This window comes from Anabrus simplex, chromosome 1, assembly GCF_040414725.1.
Source record: "Anabrus simplex isolate iqAnaSimp1 chromosome 1, ASM4041472v1, whole genome shotgun sequence".
Classification (NCBI taxonomy): domain Eukaryota; kingdom Metazoa; phylum Arthropoda; class Insecta; order Orthoptera; family Tettigoniidae; genus Anabrus; species Anabrus simplex.
In genome coordinates, this window is record NC_090265.1 from 873,769,935 (window position 1) to 873,789,886 (window position 19,952).

Sequence of the window (19,952 nt, forward strand, 5' to 3'; positions counted from 1 at the left end):
AAATATCAAGTTTCGAAAATCACTTCCGACTTAAATGCAGTTCCGGAAAAAACAGTCTAAAATCACTTGTTTCTATAATCGCACCTTTTTTTATTCAAATTCTAGCCAAATTGACTTATTTACATAATTCTTTCTGTAATGCATTCCCTGGTTCAATACTCCCAGGCGTATTTTTGATGTTTTGAAAAATGTCCATACCGAATGTAGTTAAAAGGGTTTAAGTGGAACGCTGCATAGGCTCACATTAGCGCTAGTAGTGGTGCTTAAGTGAATCAATACATTGATTCATATTAGCGTTCGTAGTGGTAGGAAAAGTAAAACTGATAATCTAATCGAGCGGATGACGATGATTAAGAAAATAATTGTAATTTCTAGCAATAAACAAAGAATATATTTTTATAATTTATTATATTTTATTTACAAAAATTTCGTAGCTCATATCCCTACGATGTTTCCAATATTGAGGTGCTTGCTTGAAGGACTAGAACGGTGGATTTTGTATATCATAGTACCTAGGAGGTTGCCTGACAAAAGCTAAAAAACTAACACGGTCGCTTAATTTGTAAGCGCTGGTGCAGACAAGCAAGTTTAATTTATTGAGGGAGATGGGAAAGGCCATCTACGCTTCCCCTATGTACACGTCCCGTTATTTATGTGAATATACAGGCGCACAGTTTCTTAAGTCCCATCCAGGCATTCCTTGGGAGTTCTATTTAGCGCGTAGTCTGTAACAGTTATAGAACGTAATGCAGAATTATAGATGACAGGGATAAAATGGAAATCCAGGCCTTTGAAATATGGTTCTGGCGCCACATGTTGAAAATACTCTGCATCAGCAGCAGCAGTAGTAGTAGTAGTAGAGGTGGAGGAATGGTGGACACAGGAGGTATCTAGCCTACTCCGGTTAGCTCGACACGTTCGACAAGAAATCTGTACTGTGTGAAAATTGCTTTATTACTGGCACGTGTTAGATGGCAATGAAACAGCTAGTATATTCTTGGATTCGTCATGTGCGTGTGACGAACATCTTTACTTTAATTCTATCGAAAGAAATCAAAAGCAGATTAGATTACTTCTGTAAAGTTCTAGAGAGGGGAATGGATTTCAATACATTTTATCTGGGGAATTATTTATCGGGAATAATTAGATTAAAGCGTGGCGTCTCAAAATATCCTAATTTCCAATGGTGGTACAGTTTTAAAACACTCTGAAGAGATGCAGTACTATTATAATAAATACAAAGTAATACGAAAATGTGTGAAAGGATTTACTATTAGCATCAGCCGGACTCTTCTAAAAATTTTACCTCAGACTTGAGGTATACCTGCCGTATAGCCTTGCACAAACATAAATACGGCAGGTAGACCCACTGACGCATGAACCCATTGAAAGTTACGCCTCAGCCCATTTTTTAAATGCAGCTATTTCTTTATCACATATGTACAATCCTGATCATTTACAAATTTCACTATGAAGATATTTTTTTATTCACAATATTGCCACAGGTTTCAGTCCATTTCAATGAAGTAAGGAAAAGAAATGAAATGGCATATGGCTCCTCGTACCGGGAGTGTCCGAGGAGAAGTTCGTTTCGCCAGATGAAGGTCTTAGGATTTGACGCCCGTAAGCAACCTGCGAGCCGTGATGAGGATGAAATGATGATGAAGATGCCGCATATACCGTGTCCCCGTGCCAGCGGATTTGACCAATTATGATTAAAATTCCCGACCCTGCCGGGAATCGAAACCGGGACCCCTGTGACCAAATCTCAGCATGCTAATCATTTATCCATGTAGCCGGACGATGAAGTTGGAGATTTTTCCTCAAGAAATTTCGATGTCTTCAGTTTCGTAATATTTAGCTGTAGACCTCTTGGTTCTTTCACCCAAAAATGCGATAGTTCTTTCTTCTCGTCGAACCTTCGGGATTACCGAGCTCGATTGTTTTAGTTGCTTAAGTCCTGCCATTATCCAGTATTCGGGAGATACTGGGTTCGGACCCCATTGTCGGCAGTCCTGAAGACGGTTTTTCCGTAGTTTCCCGATTGCACACCCGAAAAATGCTGGGGCTGTACCTTAATTAAGGCCACGGGTACTTGCTTCCCACTCCTACCCTCTCCTGTCCCATCGTCGCCATAGGACTTATTTGTGTCAGTACGACGTAAAGCAACTTGTAAGAAAACCGAGAATCATATCCATCCTGGCTGTCTGAAAATCAGATATTTTAGTTTGTTTTCCAAACAAGATACCAACTCCTTAAGGCGGGGATGTATTATTTTTTATCAGACTGTTGAACATAGAATTCCGCCCTTCAACGGCATTGTTTGTTCAGTGTTGTTTTCCATGATAATTCCACAGCTCAATTTCAGCCACTTGTCGACGAATTAAAATAAGGTAAATACAAATTCACCCTCACCGCAGCAAAGTTTTTTTTTTTTTTTTTGTTATTTGTTTTACGTTGCACCGACACAGGTAGGTCTTATAACGTTGATGGGACAGTAAAGACCTAGGAATGGGAAGGAAACGGCCGTGGCGAAGGTACAGCCCCAGCATTTGCCTGGTGTGAAAATGGGAAACAACGGAAGGCCATGAATATTGAATTTTCACGACCGTATTGTAATCGAAACAGACTTTCAACCTATTAGGTCGTGTTACGTATACTCAGTACGTGTTGAAGAGATGTTAGGTACAGAAAAAAAATGGCCAACCGGACACCAGTGGGATCCGAACCCACAACCTCCGGGAGGTTGATTTACAAATTTTACTGTGAAGAATTTTTTCTTCAGAATATTGCCACAGATTTCAGTCCATTTCAATGAAGTAAGGAAAAGAAATGAAATGGCATATGGCTCCTCGTGCCGGGAGTGTCCGAGGAGAAGTTCGTTTCGCCAGATGCAGGTCTTGTGGGTTCGGATCCCACTGGTGTCCGGTTGGCTATTTTTGTTCTGTACCTAACATCTCTTCAACACGTACTGAGTGTACGTAACGCGACCTAATAGGATGAAAGTCTGTTTCAATGGAAGGCCATCTTCAGGGCTGCCGACAGTGGGGTTCGAACCCACTATCTGCCGGATGCGAGCGCAGAGCTGAGCGCTCCCAACCGCACGGCCAACTCGCCCGGTAGAGAAGTACGGACAGAGAGCTAGTGAACTTAAACATTGTTTTAAAACTCCTGTCACCTATGCAGCTACGTACACTTCTAGGATACTTTGAGTCTCATTAGCCTATTTAGTTCGGCTACATATTTCTTCGGAATATTTCATGTTCGGATATTTTGAGGCTCGGGTATTTTGAGACTACACCGATTAAAGCACTTTCCAGACGTTTCATAAGTTCCAGACAAGGTCTCTTCGCGTAGTGCTGAATTAAAACGTGAAGAGGTGGAAATTTGATTGCTGTCTGATGGACGAATCACTTCCATGGAAGTATCCGTGTGAAGGGTTTCATTATCTCTCATTTGTAATCAGTACACGTATCGCGTAAAGCTTACAATGTCGATAGCACGACTAGACTTTAACTGCTCTCTGTCGCCTGCAGGTTACCTCAGGGGTGTCTAATATTGGGATGGAGCATGAGAGTGGCCCCTTATAAATGAGAAGAAAATACAAATGTGTTGTTACTTAAAGTTCATGGGTTCAGCATGAATTACATAACGTACTCCTAGACTTACGAAATCGTAACGAAAGTGCAGTTTCGATTATAATTATAATTTTAGTTGGACACTACGGATATCAAATTTGAGACTACTGCGTACTGCCAGTACAGGTCGACCAAGAGAGAATATAAATATCTCGTGTTTTATCTCGTGTTTACTCTCCTGTTTTAATATCATCTCAGGACCTAAAGGCATTATTACGTCTCATCTTCAATTATTGTGTTGGGGCTGATGACCTTCGATGTTAGGCCCGTTAAAACAACAATCATCATCATCATCATCATCACCATCATCATTATCATCATCAATTATTGTGTTGATGGGGTTGATATTACTTCACGGGGAACACATTAAGTACATAGGTGTTGATGGGGTTGATAGGACTTCACGGGGAACACACGAAGTATATAGGTGTTAATATAAGGAATGATATTCAGTGGGGAAATAATTTTAACGAGGTTGTTAAGAAAGGTTACAGACCTCTTCACATGGTAATGAGAGTATTTAAGGGTTGTAGTAAGGATGTAAAGGCGAGGACGTCTAGGTCTCTGGTAAGACCGCAGTTAGTGTGACTCGAGTGTATGGGACCCTCACCAAGACTACTTGATATGATAACTGGAAACAGTTCGACGGAAACCTGCACGGTTTGTCCTGGGTGATGTCCGACAAAGGAGTAGCGTTACAAGAATGTTGCAAACTTAGGACTGGAAAAGCCTTGGGAGTAAAGAGAAGAGATGCTCGATTCTATGGTAATTCCAAAGGTTTTGTAACGTTCTTTAAATCTGTATACTCTTCTTTTCCACCTTCTTACGTTATTCCGGATACACCGCGATTACTGGTAAACGATTCCTTAGGAGCAGAATCTATGCCAGCCCCGTAGTGTAGGGGTAGCGTGCCTTCCTCTTACCCGGAGAACCCGGGTTCGATTCCCAGCCTCGTCAGGAATTTTACCTGGACTTAAGGGCTGGTTCGAGGTCCACTCAGCCTACGTGATTAGAACTGAGGAGCTATCTGACGGTGAGATAGCGGCCCCGGTCTAGAAAGCCAAGAATAACGGCCGAGAGGATCCGTCGTGCTGACCATACGACACCTTGTGATCTGCAGGCCTTCGGCCTGAGCAGCGGTCACTTGCTAGGTCAAGGCCCTTCAAGGGCTGTTGTGCCACAAGTGAATATGAAGCGGCTATCATGAAATTAAAGTCCAAAACATCATGTGGCCCTGATGGGATACCTCCTTACATCATGCTATTGGTTTTATGTCGCACCGGCACAGACAGGTCTTATGGCGACGATGGGACAGGAAAGGGCTAGGAGTGGCTTTAATTAAGGTACAGCCACAGCATTTGCCTGGTGTGAAAATGGGAAACCACGGAAAACCATTTTCAGGGCTTCCGACAGTGGGGTTCAAACCCACTATCTCCCTAATACTGGATACTGGCCGCACTTAAGCGATTGCAGCTATCGAGTTCGGTAGCCTTACATCATGAAAGCATGTTCTGATGTGTTACTCATTCCTCTTCTGAGAGTATATAATTTGATACCTAAGAAGCAGAAATTTCCCAAAGCCTGGAAAACATCGAGGGTTTGTCCAATATTTAAATGTGGGGACAATAAAATGATTGAGAATTACCGACATATCTGTATTTTATGCGCTCCATGCAAAATCCTAGAACAGATTTTATATTGTCGTATTTTCGTTCATGTAAAGAGGGCTATTGGTGAATATCAACATGGCTTTATGCCTAGTAGATCGGCAATAAGCAATCTCGTTAATTTTACCCAGTATTCTTTTAACGTTCTACTTAGGAAAGGAAATGTTAATGTAATTTACTTGAATTTTTCGAAAGCCTTTGACAAAATTGATCACGACATTTTATTGACAAAGCTCTCTGAATTTGCAATGACTTCGCTAACACTGATCTCATTCTACGTTAGAAACAGAAAACAGTACTTAGCATATCGCAATTGTAATTCAGACATTTTTTCTGTATATTCTTGTGTTCCACAGGGTTCAAACCTGGGTCCGTTGTTGTTGTATAACTTTTATATCAACGATCTTCAATCTAAGGTTTTTTCAAACTTCGTTTCTATATGCGGATGATGTAAAGCTTTATAAAGAAATAGGATGTTTTGGAGACATGGACATACTACAAAGCGACTTAAATCAATTATAATAATGGAGTATATAAAATGATTTATATTTCAATATAAATAAATGTTGATTCTTAAGAATTACACACGGCAAATCCCCTAAACAACACGTGTACTCTATCAGCAATAAATTACTGACGCAGATTAATTCAATTAATGATCTAGGAGTACGCATCAAAAACAATTTTTCGTTTAACCCACACATTTATGACAATTATTGATGCCTACAAACGACTGGGCTTCTTAATCCGACATACCAGAGACCTGAATAATATCCAAGCCCTCAAACGTTTGTTCAACACACTTGTGAGGTCCAAACTTGAGTACGCGTCGATATTTTGGTCTCTCCTTTGTAAATCTTATCAAAACCATGTGGAGAAAGTTCAAAAACGTTTCTTACGTTATCTTTACTTTTAAAAAAATATAACAGGTTTGTCCCTAGCGGTATAACTCACTATAAAGATCTCCTGAAAGAATTAACTTCACTTCATTATTAAATAGATGTATAGTAAATGATCAAAAATACCTCCATAGACTTATCAATAATATGGAACATAACAGTTACTTTCTGCAACAATTCTTATTCAATACCTTGAAAGGAAGTTTAAGACAAAAACATCTCTTCTTTCTTCCTATTTCTAAAACAGTACTGATTTAGACTTTGCTGTTAGATACAATTATTATGTAAAATTATTGAAGAAGGCACACAGTTGCACTTTGCAGTGCACTTTGAGTTCAGTTAGGGCACTATACCTGAAGATATGCCCCATAGGTGTACTATGTACTATATTTATACTTATTTCTTGGTTAGTTTGTATTTCATTTTAGTGTTTTGTTTTATTTAAATGTATTTCATTTAAATATAGATGAGCAAAGTAGGAAAAAACTGCAAACAAAATGTTATTACTAGCGTCTATTTATACATAAGATTTAATGTGCTGTTCATATTGATTGGCACAACTCATCTCTTACCAAACATTTATATTTCATGCCTTACTTTCCATGATTTTCTTTTATATGTCAGTTGCCTTGGCTGGAGTCAGTTTAAGACTAGAGTTATTTCTTTTGTAGATCCTAATTCTTAATTTATTTTATGTTTCAGTATTACTACTTTATTTTATTCATTTTTAGATTTAAAGTATTTTAGGTCATAAGTCCACTTCGAACTAGAAAAAGTATTTGTGTGCTGTAAATCCCGTTCGCTGCTTTACTTCTTAATAATGTTGTATATTTTTATTTTTAGATATTAAGTTCTTTCAGACATGTGTTATTTTTTATAATTAATGTATAGTGACTAACCCACCTGTAATTGGAGAAGCATTTCTGTTGGTGGTATGAAATAAATAAAATGTTACTAACTCTCAGGAGAGAGTTGGCGTCGAATGACATAAGTATACGAATAAGCTTGAGTGAAGCTTATAAAACTAGGAAAGATACGTTTGGTGTTCAAGAGGACAGATTGGGAAAAACATTAATTTATAGGAGGAGGAGTAAGGGATCGGAATAAATTATTAAGGAAAATATTCAATAAATTTCCAAGTTTTTGAAATTGTTAAAGAAAAAGCTAAGTAAGCAACTGATAGGGAATCTGCCACCTGGGCGATAGCCCTAAAAGTAGATCATTCATTGATTCATTATTGATTGATTGATTGATTGATTGATTGATTGATTGATTGATTGATTGATTGATTGATTGATTGATTGATTTCGACTTTCTGAAATAAATTCAGATTTATCGAAGGTGTCATCCTCTCGCTTGTCCTTACAGCAATGAAGAGAACCATCAGGATTCTGAGGTTATATTCAACGTCATGTTGATGCACTCAGTTCGCATTCGCCGTAAATCACACTATTTGCTTTTTGTGTTTATATTCGAGTTCCTCGAGCGGAATGGCCGAGCGTGTTAACGCGTTACAGCTGTGGAGCCAAGCTCTGCATTAGGAAGAATCGTGGGTTCGATCCCTATCGTCAGCTCTCCTGAGAATGGTATTCTGTAGTTTCCCATTTTCGTTTCCAGGTAAATGTCGAGAGAGTTCTCATTCATAGGCCAAAGCCGATTCCTTCCACCACATTACCCAATGTTTTCACCATTTATTCATTTCATCTTCATTAACTCCTCATCTGAGGTTGGTGTCACGAAGGGCATGCGGCCCTAAAATCATGTAAATTCATGTCTTATAAATTCATATCACCTCATCCTCGACACCGTATCAAGAAACAATACTATGTCCGGTGGTATTTGAAGGTTTTCTGATATGTTAGCCTCATGTGAGTAGATTCATGGCACGTAAAAAAACACCTGCGGGAGAAAATTCCGGCACCCGGGCTCTCCGAAAACCGTCAAAAAAGTAGTTTGTGGGACGTGCAATCGATAACATTATTATAAGAAACGAGAATAAGGGCTAAACACACATAAGGCACTTATATTTCGCTTCCTTTGTTCATAATTGTTGTAGACTCTAGACTCTACTATTCTGATTCCTCGTGTTCATCTGTAATTTCAAGCAGATGTCCGGCTCCATGGCTATATGGTTAGCGTGCTGGCCTTTGGTCAGAGGGGTCCCGGGTTCGATTCCCGGCAGGGTCGGGAATTTTAACCATAATTGGTTAATTTCGCCGGCTCGAGGGTGGGTGTATGTGTCGTCTTCATCATCATTTCATCCTCATCACGACGCGCAGGTCACCTACGGGTGTCAAATCAAAAGACCTGCACCTGGCGAGCCGAACATGTCCTCGGACACTCCCGGCACTAAAAGCCATACGCCATTTCATTTCAAGCAGATTAAGAAATGATTCACCTTAAATGCAGAAACTACCATTTAGGGTCTGATGTAGAGGTTAATATATTTTCATTCCTCCTGGTTGTACTGGGTTCAATTCTTGGATCAGATACGAATAAAATACTGTTTCAGAGATTGGAATAATGCATTCGGCCTGAGGTAACATCAGCTAGAAGAGCATCCTTAAAATAGTTTTCTGTTGTTTCCCGGAGAGAATATCTGAGCATTTGCTACAGTTGAATATAATTACATGCATCTCTATTTGAAACTGAAAAGAACATAACTTATTCTATGGACAGAATGTCTATACTGGTCTAAATCAATAATTTTTGTAATTACAGTTATTCAAATCAATTCGTTGATAAAATCATAAACCGTTATGCAGTCCTTACTCATCTGAATGATATACATTTGTTTACGACTTCGTTCGTTATCTTTTTTTTTTTTTTTTTTTTTGCTAGTTGTTTTACGTCCCACCGACACAGATAGGTCTTATGGCGACGATGGGACAGGGAAGGGCTAGGAGTGGGAAGGAAGCGGCCGTGGCCTTAATTAAGGTACAGCCCCAGCATTTGCCTGGTGTGAAAATAGGAAACCACGGAAAACCATTTTCAGGGCTGCCGACAGTGGGGTTCGAACCTACTATCTCCCGAATACTGGACACTGGCCGCACTTAAGCGACTGCAGCTATCGAGCTCGGTCGTTCGTTATCTGGCAAATAATCAGTGACAAAACATGCAGTACGTTCATCGACGTAGTGACTCTAAGGAGAGCATTACATCTTGTTAATACATCTGTTACTTTAAGCCCGATGTATGTGTGTTCATACTACTTGCAAGTAGTTACAGAGTCGAAAGCCAGAGAACAGATTAAACTCTGTACTAAACTTACCGAATCGATTCTCGCGGCTGTAGCTCTGGTTTACTAAGGGCAAGCAGCCGCAGGCTACAAGTCAGGCTGAGCTTTAGGGTGCATTATGAGATGCAATATACACCTTATTGATAATCGATTCACCATCAAACATCGGCAGTTACGTGAGTTTCTTTAAAAAGAAGTACAGAGAGCAGCCTGAAAGCTGCCTTTTTGACTTTTCCCACATATAGACTTGACTGTCTTCCATCAAAATATTAAATGTGATTTACATCCTTTCTGGCTTCCCACCACGGTTCAATGGCTCGAAGATCGAACAACGCGTGTGGTCTTCTTATATCGCCCATGGGACCACAAGTTTTATAAAGTATAAAAAACACTGGGATTAGAATTAGCATTTTTAAAATTTTATTTGAATTTTTCAGTATTGTAGTGGTTGGAAGCCTTTGTAAATGCCCCTGTATTTTGATTCGTATTGGGTCCAGTGGTTTAAAGGACACGTCAAATTGAAAATAATAATGAAACTTCTTCTCTTTCTTCTACAGCTTTGGGGTCACGGGTACGAAATGTTTCGCACATGTGGATTTGACCCTGTTTTACGGTCGGATACCCTTCCTGATGCCAAACCTATGTGGATGGCTGTGATCACTACTGCGTGTTTTTGTGGTGGTTTTCTGATACGAAGATAAGAGTGTTTGGCCAAACACAAACAAAAACACAAACACCCATTTCCCGAGAGATTAAAATCCTCGTCCCAGCCGAGAATCGAATCCGGGACCTTGTGAAGTGAAGGCTTCAACGCTGACCATTCAGGCAAGGAGTAGGACAAAATTAGCTAATAGCGAATATGTTTTAATATTATTTTGATAAAGAGGATATACCATTAATGTTATTGGTTTAATGTCCCATCCTTAATATTAAAAGAAGAGTTTTGAAAGATAGGGCTGAAAGGAGGAGCATTGCATTCCTGCATTCCTTTCTTCTTCCCTTCACTTTTGACTCAATTGTTCGTTCGTTCAGACCGCTGTGTTCTATTGTATGTAAATCAGAAGTGAGAGGTTTGGCAAATCCAAGCAACAAGAGACGGCCAGCAGGCTTATCTCCATGACAACCGCAGTCCGCCCGCCCTCGTTTCCATGGCAACCTTACCCTCAACTCCCTTCTCCCCACTCAGGCAAGCCGTAAATGGACCTCCCTTCAAGAACTGTCAGGACTCATCTTTCAGTACTGCGACTATACTCTTACGCGTTTTGGAAACGTCGAGGTACCGGAGGTTTCTCTGACCAGCCCGCAAATCTACCGACACGAGGCTAGCTTATTCGATCACCATCAGACTGAACCGTGATAGAACTCGTGAACTTGAGCTGTGCCATCTGATCTACTCAGTTTAATTTACTCCTAAAACAGTAATCACCCTGAAGGGGTACGTCGGGTCTCTGAGAGGATGACGTCCTATCTCAGGCCAGGAGGTTTCTTACGGTGAAGCTGAGACTGTACCTTAATTAAAGCCACAGCTGCTTCTTTCCCACTCGTAGCCTTTTCCTATGTCATCATCGTCATAAAACCTATCTGTGTCGGTGCGAGGTAAAGCTAATTGTAAAAATAATAAAAACATAAAAATATGTTACGATGAAGGTGACGCGGAGAAGGAAAAGAAGTGTGGAAGCGGCCATGGCCTATAAAAGGATCTGTCCCGGCTTTCTCCCTGGTGCAAGAGAGTGGAAGACCACAGAATATATTTTCTGAACAGCCGACGGTGAGGGGCCAACCATGATCCATCTCCCGAATGCAGAGGTAGAGAGCCGTAGCCACCGGTCCTCTGCTCGGTTGGTCGGTCGAAACACAGGGTACTAGACCCACGGGCCAGCCGCGGCCACCCCATCTCTGCACCCTCCGACCAATATAATCACTACTATTACCACTACTGAATGTTTTTTTTTTTTTTTGCTACTTGCTTTACGTCGCACCGACACAGATAGGTCTTATGGCGACGATGGGACAGGGAAGGGCTAGGAGTGGGAAGGAAGCGGCCGTGGCCTTAATTAAGGTACAGCCCCAGCATTTGCCTGGTGTGAAAATGAGAAACCACGGAAAACCATCTTCAGGGCTGTCGACAGTGGGATTCGAACCCACAATCTCCCGAATGCTGGATACTGGCCGCACTTAAGCGACTGCAGCTATCGAGCTCGGTACTGAATGTTTTCATTCCTCCCCTTAAGGGGCAAGCGGGCCTCTTAGACGGTGGCGCCGTCTGTCATTCCGGGAGATTTGTAACGGAGGAGGTGTATGGAGAAGGTGCGAGGGTTGGCGGCCGTGGCCTATACTAGGAATTGTCCCTGCATTCGCCTTAGTGAAGGAGAATGGAAAACCACGGAAAGCTATTCTCAGTACAGTCGACGACGGGAACCAGCCTCTCTCCGTCTCCCGAATACAGAGGAGTAGAGCCAGGGTAGAGACGTGGTCACTTGTGGGCCGAGACCCACTCTGCGTCCGTCGACCATACAATCACTATCACCACCAGAATTATGATCACCTATCACCACCAGAATTATGATCACCTTCACTTTAAGTAATGACAAAATTGTATTTACTATTTACCACCGACGCGCTGACATGTTTGTTTACATATGTCAAAGTCGAAGACTATCCTGTAGAATATTGCAAATTACACCACACTATTATGGATAATGAGCATAAAATGAGATGCCAAAGATCTGCCGCACAAATCTCTGGAGTTAAAACCAACCCGTTCTGTCGAGTAAATTGCTAAATAGCGTAGGCCTAATAATGATATGATATGATACTTTATTATTTTTCTCTAGATCTACAGTAATAATACCCATTTGATCCTTTAAATGAGAAAAATAACATGTTCAGCCCATGCCAAAATTCACTCTTTCAAACTCTACATACTGTACAGAAAAAAGAAAAGAAAAAGAAAACACGCAGAGAACAAAAATGAACAAACAAAACAATATTAATAAGAAAGAAGAAAAGAAAAAAAATCAAACGTACTCCATGGACATGCCATGAAATTCCTCAGATACTCCGGAAACGTAACCCCCAAATTGAGGGTCACCACGGTAGTCATGTAGGCCTAATAATGTGAGAACACCGGACAATACCATGGTTCGGCCCTAGATCCATCGCAGGGGAGCATTGAACGGTTTCGCAAACCTGAGGCGATGGGTTAGCATGCTACCTTCTTGTATCTACTTTCTGGGTTCGATTACTTACGAAGTTGGTAGATTTTTGAAGACAGATATGTCCATAATCACATCGTTGATGCTGTCATATAAAAGAACACTGTGAGCCCATTAGATCTTCACTGGGCTGAAGTAATATCAGAATTTCAATCTTTGTACGTAAGAAAATCCCTTTTCGCACTAGATTTGTTTGCAGTTACCCACAGTAACCTGACCTATTAAAGAAATACTGAATTTGACGCATAAGTCACCTAGTTGACAACAGGTCGGAACACCTGTATTTCGGAAACCGAGATATTCTCTCTTGTATTCTTGTTTTCATTCCTATTATTATTATAAGTTATTATTCTTGTCCTCTTTTTGTCATCGGTTTCCGCCCCCCCCCCGCTTAGAATGGTGATATGGTGGAGTTGGTATAGACCAGGGCTAGGACTGGGAACGAAATATCCTTGCCCTTAAGACACAACCCCAAACTTTGCCTGGTGTGAAAATGGAAAATCATTTTGAGGGTTGCCGATAGTAGGGTTCGAACCCACTACCTCGTGAATGTAAGCGCATAGCTACACGACACAAATCGCGGAGCCAACTTGCTCCATGTTCTTTTACTTATTTATTTTACGTCGTACCGACGCAGACAGTTCATATAGTGGTGATGGGTGAGGAGACGCCTGGGACTGGGAAAGAAGCAACCGCGGCATTTATTGTGGTTCAGTCCCGACATTTCTATGGTGTGAAAATGGGAAACCGTAGAAAACCATTTTGAGGACTGCCGACAGTAGAGTTTGAACCCACTGTCTCCGAAATGCAAGCTGATAGCTACATAACTCAAACCACGTATCCAATTCGCTCGGTATTTGTATTCTTCTAAACAGATGTGTTTCCTCTGGTGATCCTCGTCAGTCTGTATATACGAATTACATTGTTTAATATATAAGAGGAGCAGATTATTAGCCTCGATGTGTTATAAGTTATCTTGATGATTGTATTTATTACTTTTCGGTTCTCTTCTTAAGTGTGAGAAGTAATCCATATTCATATAAAGCTTCTGTGATGATTAAAATATAATATATATTTTTCATCTTTTCAAAAACAGTGAGTGCGAAAAGGAATGATTCCGCAGTGATTCAAAGCGCGTCTTCTATTCTTGTAGATGCTGCCTGGCCGAGGTGGTAAAGGTGTACACGGTTCGATTTCCTTTCAGGAAGTCGGAAAATTTAGAAACAAGCCTTCTACTTCGACCTAGATTGCCATTATACACGCTCATTCACTGCTTAGAACACACCTCTAATATTTCCACACTAGTGTTACAACTTCATCTGAAATACTGCCTCCCGTTTCAGTCTGGCGTTCTGCCTGTGGGTTAGGGTACGTGCATTTACGTGTTTACAAACACCCTAACAGGTACCTTTCCGGTCTGCATAGCACAGGCTAAGATAGCAACAAAGTTGATGACACTCAGGGGGGAAAGAAAAAATGTTTTGATGTATATAATAATAATAATAATAATAATAATAATAATAATAATAATAATAATAACAAAGCTGATAACCTCGGATATCGATCTGCAAACCTTCGTAAGTGGTGCTATCTAGGTTTCCTGTCAATAATTTTCAACATTCCGATCATTCTGCTGTCTAACAATTACAGAAAAATTCTACGGGACGATTCCTGTGACTAAGGCAATTTAATTTTGTCATGTAACACTGAGCGTACGCGTACTATCAAAAAATCTTCAACATACTAAAGCAATGACATGGATGGCCAAGATTTTCGACCGCCCTTCTTAAAGTAGACTGAATTCCTTTGCCTGGATCCAACCTTCGAATTTAGGATGGTGAGTTAGGCATTCTTCCCCTGATTCATCGAGTCACCTGACTCAGGTGTTACTTCTGTTGGATGAATGCTAATGAACAACGAATACTTCAGTATATCATCTACGACATGGTCTGCCACGAATTTTATGCTATTTACTTCTACTTCATTATCCCATCGACAGTACATATCTCTACGCAATCTACCTCCTTCTCCTAACAAGAAGTTCTATCCTCCTCACAGACCTAGTAAAGTATGACTGGCCCTTCCTTTGAATCCTCTTGATTTTGTAGACCGGAACCGTTATCTTACCGTCAGATAGCTCCTCAATTATTGTAATAATGTAGGCTGAGTAGACCTCAAACCAGGCCTCAGATAGAGGAGGAGGAGGGGGAGGAAAAATGTAGTTATACGTTATCAGGTCCACAAGGAAGAAGTGGACAGAGCTCTCTCTTAGGAGGTGGACACCCTTGTAAGGTTAAGCCTGCATACTTGTAAGCATCTGTGAGGTTGGCAAGCCTTCTACACCCATACTTCTAATCTCCCGCACTGTAATTTATACCACCAACATCTCCCACGAATGCAGTCTTCGCCCACAGGCGTAAAGCCCTTGTAAGATTAAGCCTGGAGTCGAGTAAGGTTAAGCCTGCACACTTCTAAGTATCTGTCAGGTTGGCAGCCTTGTTAGGTTCCCGCGCTGTCATGCATGCACAAGAGACAACGCCCACTTTATAAAACGCGCGAGCTGTGACGTCACACCCCAACAGCCAATCAGGAGCCAGATCAGAAATGTACGTACACACCCTACTATAGTGGTCTTTATCGCCAAAAACTCCCCGGAGTATCCGCACATTCCTAACAGATTCCCGGAATTCAAAGTCGGTGTAGTGGTGAATAGCCTTGCGCTCTGTAATCGTAACTGCTAATCACGTACTAGCATAGAAGTCTGGTAGACGCTTCCCATGCCTATTAGCTTCCATATCTTCCTCACATTTGCCCATCACCTTTTAGTATCAGTCATTTCTATTTCCAACTCTTGCATTGAAATCGGCCATTAATACTACCCATGCTGTTGACCCTTACTACAATATCACTCAGTGCCTCATAACATTCATTTTGTTTTTAAATAGGCTATCTTACCCGTAATCGAGTCCCGATCTTTCGACTCTACCTTCCGTCTACCAAAGCAACCTCTAAAGTAGAATTTGGTCTAGCATTCACTCACACTCGGTTTGATACATTAAATGGTAAAACAATGATCTATTGTTAATCGCAAAATACGATGTACTTTTATTATATTCTTACTTCAAGCGCTGAGAGGGGTTCAGATGGTGAGAACGCAGATATTTAATCTATGAAGAGCTTTAAGATGAACAATAGATCGCCTTAATGTACAGGAACTCTGTTTCCCATTGCATTGTGATATGATCCATTCTGTAAAGTGCAAAGACAAGTGACGATCGACTCGCCTCAGACGGCCTTCCTTTTCGCCTACTTCGTCTTATTACTAAGTCTCCCTCTTTCTTTGTTCTTTCTTTCATTCCATCCTAGTTTTATAATTTAGCGAGGCATCTTCTCCTTTAGATACTCGCTTTTTTTCTTCTGTGGCGCGACATTTGTCGGAAATAAAGCAGGCTCCGCCCATATCTCTCCGTAATGAGTACAGTTAATTTCACAGACAAGGGCACTCCATACAATTTGTAATCAACTGAATTCTTCTTTGGACAGTAAAACGTATTACGGCATCAGATACATTACTTCCAATTTCATTTTCCTCTTGCAGTAAGATATTCCATTAGATTGAATACATTCGATTCCATATGACCTAAACGTCCATAAATATCCATAAAGATAGAAAGCGATAAACATGTCGATCCATTTAGCTGAGTTACGTCAGACTGAAAGAGAATCTGATGATATAAAAGCAATGTGGTCAGGGCGGGATCCTATTTTCATAACTTGTTACTATTTCCTAATGGACGCATTCTTCTTTTTTGCGATACCTCTTGCCACAAATCAGAGAAAAGTGCAGCTTCCACTGAATTCTCAATTTCATTTATGTCTGTGACAGTACAAATAGAATGCAATAGAATAAACCAGAATGATGATGTCGTTAAACACATGCAGTTGTAATAATTAAGAAAGTCGATCTTACACTAAAATGATTGAGTGTATTTTGATTATATAAACAAATCAGTTCCTTAAACCAGCTTTTCCCAAAATGTTTGTGTCTGAGGCCCCCTCAGCATATCGAATGGATGGCTAAGGACCAAGGACACAGAACATAATATTCAGTAACCAGAAACAGAATTTTGAAATGTTAACCATATTTGATTTTATTCGTGTAATATAGAACTAATAATTACTTTCCTTTAAAGTGTAATTTACATAAACATATTTTCTAAATGCATAAAACTTTTAAAAAATGTGACACTTGGCTACCAATTACAAGTCTTGATGTGGAAAGTTTCTTGAGAAAATTCATTGATTGAGCGGATGGTGGTGTTTTCCAAAGCCCGGGTGTTTTACAAGCGCAGGTACTCTAACTGAAAATAACTTTCTGCATTAACTCTGTTTCTGTATTTTGTCTTTATTTGTGTTGCAGCAGAAAATGTTCACTCACAAGGTTGTGTTGTCACGAAAGGCACAAAACGCAGTACTTTCTTTCCGGAAATTGCAAGGTATAGAGGATGTCATGGATCCAAAAGTCGATAAGAGACTCTTCAATGGTCTGTGGTTGGCCGTGTTTTGCAATTGATAGGGAAACCTGATATGATGCTAAAAGCATATTTTCCTCGTTTCTCGTAACACTGTCTGTTAGTACTTTCTTCGTTTCGTTAAGTTCAGCGAGTTTATTGTGAAGATAGTCTATTGGCTTGTCAGCTGCACAGCTATACATCGTTTGAAGATGTTTTAATTTCCATGGTTTCATACAATCGTGGAATAAAACATCGCTACACAACACACACTGAGGCTTCTGATCATATCCAATATTCACCACAGTAAATCCCAGTAGAGGTATTTACAGCCATATTTATGACGTTTCTACGCTTGCTGAACAGTTTTTCGGCTAGCGGATCAGATTTCCAAAACGCATTTAGTTGCATTATTATTCGAATGAGACGTACACTAACTACTCAAATTTCCATTTTCGCTCTGTGAGTAGTTACAATGACCGAGCTCGATAGCTGCAGTCGCTTAAGTGCGGCCAGTATCCAGTATTCGGGAGATAGTAGATTCGAACCCCACTATCTGCAGCCCTGGAAATGGTTTTCCGTGGTTTCCCATTTTCACACCAGGCAAATGCTGGGGCTGTACCTCAATTAAGGCCACGGCCGCTTCCTTCACACTCCTAGCCTTTCCTTGTCCCATCGTCACCATAGACCTATCTGTGTCGGTGCGACGTAAAGGAACTAGCAAAAAGTAGTTACAATGTACATTCTTATGGCAGACAACTTAAATTATCGCCCCCCCCCCCCCCGAGATGTCCGCAGACCACAGTTTGGAAATGGCTGCCTTACAATCTATCAATGCTGAAAGATGGGGTCTGAAAATTATTTGAATTGTCCTGAATTTATTAAATTTTATGGTTGCCTTTACTGTTAATACCTATGGTGGATGATAAATCATGAAGGAATAATAACTTATACAAAATTTCCGCTTATGAAATTGGGGTTTGAGGAAAATATATAAGATAAATTCAAGAACATCCCAGTACGATAAATTAGAAGGTTGAATATTAGAAAATTACTGTAGAAACAGTCGGGACAAAATCAAGATAAAGCTTAGCCACGGGAGGGGAAGAAGAGAGATGAGCAGTAGAGATTGGAGGTGAAGGTATTAAATTGGGAACAGCTTAGGAATCTAAAAGTGAATTTAAGATTAAATATGGGAATAAAATGCAGGATATCATACTATTATTATTATTTTCTCTTCTATTAAAGAGGTTTTAACTCCCCTGGAATAAATATATGCCAAAAAAGAATGCTAAAGAAGTACAGTGCAAGGTAAAATAATGACTTGGAGAACTGTGGCATTACCATTGACGACGTGAATACTGAGTACAAGCATTGTAAGTGGAAGTTCAGAAGACATAAGGAAAATGAAGGTAAAGCCGGTAAGATAGTGTTGTACATTCACAGTAAAACTAATGCGTGTGGATACTAGCTCAGATTGAAATGACCTCACCCCTCACCTTGGATAGTACGTTTCATTATGACCTCACCATCGACAATTTGCTCCTGGTACTAAAACACCAGGCATATTATTTCATTTAATTATTCGATATTATATCGATATCACTGAGTGAAATTTCTTTCACCGATCTGGTTTCTGCCAGGAAGTAGTTCATTAAATAAGGATAATTTGCTCTATAGTTTTAATTGGCAACAATTGGCTACGAGTAGGAATAAATTTCTAGGTATAGGAAAAGGTGCAAATACCGTATATTTCTAGTAATAGATATGCTCAAGAATTTATATGTGTTATGTAACCTTCAACGCCCTGCTATCACTGGTGGGTCATAAACATGTTTTACTTCAGCACCGTGTGCTCACCCCTGGACATGTGTTTTATGCGTTTTAGATATGCGGATGGAATATTTGATCCACTGCTGCTTTAGTGACGAGCTTGAACTGGGTTGTTAGGCCGTTCTCGTACGAAAATGACTGAATGTATTGTGTAAACATAAAAAATCAGTTCCTTACACTACATCAATGCTGAAAGCTATGGTCTGAAAATTATTGAATTATTCTGAAGTTATTAAATTTAATTCCGTTCCCTGCGCTGAAAAATTTCTACAGAAGAGCAAGGAAAGGGATATGGAATGGTCAACTCCGAAGCAATCATCGGAGTGACATTTGGTTCAAACCTGTTATCTCCTGATTAGCAAATGCCAGGCATGGTTTGGTCCGCATTGCCAGCAAGCTTGCTTAAGCGGAATTTAATATGGAATGGTTGATGACCTGAATACAATTAATATTAAATTTATTATTAGATTAGTACACATTTATTGGAGAACATAAAACATTTTTATTAATTTAGCGTATAATATGGCAATCACTGTTCCCATAATCAAATTCCACGGAACTGTATCTATTAATGTTCCTAGTGTTGATTTGCTTTATGGAATAAATGGAAATATTCATCGTCGGACACGTGTGCTTAGGTGTTGTCTTATAACCTCTGATATAGCGCAACATAATGTGCAATCTAATGAACTTGTTCCTCCTGTGTTTTTAGAAATGTATTGAGATCAGCATTGGATGACATATGGTCTAGTTTTACGGTCGGATGCCCTTCCTGACAACAGTGTTCCATATAGGTAACCTATAGTAATAAATATAACAATATACATTCTAACGTAGACCCTTTACAGTATCTACTGGAGCCAATGGGATTGATGAATACTGATTTATTTATCTTAGCAAGATTAAGATCTGGTGGCTGGCTCGTTCATGATGTAATTGTGTGGATAGGCC